Source organism: Cynara cardunculus, unplaced genomic scaffold (assembly GCF_001531365.2).
Source record: "Cynara cardunculus var. scolymus isolate 2C unplaced genomic scaffold, CcrdV1 Un_Scaffold_6985, whole genome shotgun sequence".
Lineage (NCBI taxonomy): Eukaryota > Viridiplantae > Streptophyta > Magnoliopsida > Asterales > Asteraceae > Cynara > Cynara cardunculus.
In genome coordinates, this window is record NW_020203274.1 from 2261 (window position 1) to 4631 (window position 2371).

The window sequence follows — 2371 nt, forward strand, 5'->3', positions numbered from 1 at the left end:
AAAATGAAGAGCGATTGAGAGAAAGGGAAGAAAAAGAAAATGGAGAAGGTGTGAGTGGAGCAGAAAAAGAAGATCAAGCTCCTTCCCAAACCGAAACACTTAGCCGGGCAACCACATCTACTACTGACATTCATGTGTTGAATGTTAGTATTRAAGCAGACATAGCTAGCCCARCTATGCATTTGCACACCCCTCCTATCCACTCAATTGGTTCTCAACAACCAATTGTTTCAATTTCACATGGGGATATAGCTCATACGCTAACTACTTCTCATTTGGTGAATGTAGTTATTGAAACAAGTAGGCCGTTGCCCCAGCCTACGACTTCGATTCCGTGCACCTCGAGTCTAGGGCCGATACACATAGGTACACATGAGTCAGGAGCATCTGTTGCTCTAAGTGCAGTTCTTAGTGAACTTGCCGGAACGACCGGAGTGATGTCTTTTGACATCCCACGAGGACAGGTCGGAAGTCCTACCAATGCTAACATCATGCCAACATTGAACGTAGGCACAACAGTTTTTTCAACTGTTGTTACAAATGATATTCTAAGTGAATCAGGAGTTACCTTACCTGACTTTGTGTCAAGGGAATATCTGGACGGCGCCCTAAAGGTTGTTCAAGAAAACTTTGACGCTCAAATTKCTAGTTTGAAAAGATTGTTGAAGGGTAAAGAAGTTGTCTAAGAAGAGCCACCGTCTGTGCCATCACCACCAACTGTACCTGAACCGTCTGTACAAGATCAATTGGTGGACGAGCTGAAATCTCTCTTATATGCAAAATTGATGGCTTCTCAAAGTGAATATGTTGAAGATGCAGATTTGGTTGGTCTCTTACGCCAACAAATTGATGCTAACCCTGTTATTGGAGCCTCAGAGTTTTTGACTTTTCAAGATGTGATTAAAGCTAGTTTCTCTAAAGTTAGCAACTTAATCACATCTCATACCCAAGATCTGAAACGCTCAATGGATGCTCTTGTTGAAAGGGTGTCTGTACTTGAAGAAACTTGCAGGTCTCAGGCCACATCTCTTAAACGAAGACATGACGATCAGGATGATCCTGATAGTCATGAGGGGGAGAGAAAAAAACAGAGATTGGCTGAGACATCTCAACAAGGTGCAAGGATGGGTGAAGAGTCATTAGCTCAGGATGTAATTGCTGAAGGTTCTACCCCAGAATCAGTTCGGGAAAGAATAATTGAGGCTGTTGTTATTGAAGATGAAGATGAAGATGTGGAGACAAGTCTAAGGATCGAGCCAATGGTTGAAAAGCCGGCGGACTCCACGGTAGAAACAAGGTTGTTAATGGACTTGTCTGCCAATGTAGGATTCAACAATGTTTTCTCTACTACTCTGGGTGGAGAGCAGGATTTTGGAGAAGATTTTGATAACATTGACGAGACAACTGGAATTTATTTTGATTTTGAAGCTGATTTAGATGAAGAAGATCATGTTTTTCCCATTCAAGGTGATCGATCGTCAGACTATTCTAGAATCGTCTACTGCTGCTTTACCTGATGTACCAGAAGTTAGTGTTCAAAGAGAAACTGTTGATCCTACCGAAATCTTCACGAAGAATTATATTCCTTTTCATATCAGAGCAAACTTTCCTGGTTATGATCGTGAAAGAATCCGAGAGCCGTACTTAAAAGACGTCTATTTTGGAATATTCATTTGTCACAGAAAAATGCTAAGTGGTGATAGAGTTCTTGGAATCCACAAGCAGCCAAAAGAGTACCGAATTGAATATCGTCACCTTCTGAAAGCCAAGTGCCAACCAGTCAGTGAAGTACGTACTAAGCATAGAATTGTAACGATCAAACAAATAGATGCTCAGAAATTATTGAGAATTTGGTATCCTGTTTTTACAGTCACAAGAAAGGATGGCCAGATTTGGAGGTTCAGCGAAGCTGACTTCTCGAACTTATATTTGGATGATCTTGAATACATGTTCTTTGAACTCAAGAACATGACAATTAGAAAGGAAGGAGAAATAGTAGCCCTTGAGGCCATCAAGAGATTCATTCGATGTCATGTAAAGTTGTCAATGGTCATAGATGTACAAATGGGTCTTGAAGACAATCAACGCATCATCAATCTCAAAAGACCAAATCAATATTTAGAAGACATTGACGGCTATCCAGTTTACATGGTTCTAGAAAATCCAGAGTTCGGGGTCATCTACTTTGCGCAACTTCAAGTCAAAAAGTTCATGAGGTTCAGTGAGTTGAATAAATATTCTGACGGTACGATCAAGCTAGTAAGGAGGGCACTTGATTTGAAGAGAGTGATGGACGAAAAGGCTGCTGAATCTGAATGAATGAGTTCCAAAGAAAGATACTTATTGGTCAACGCCATAAATTTGCTCGAGG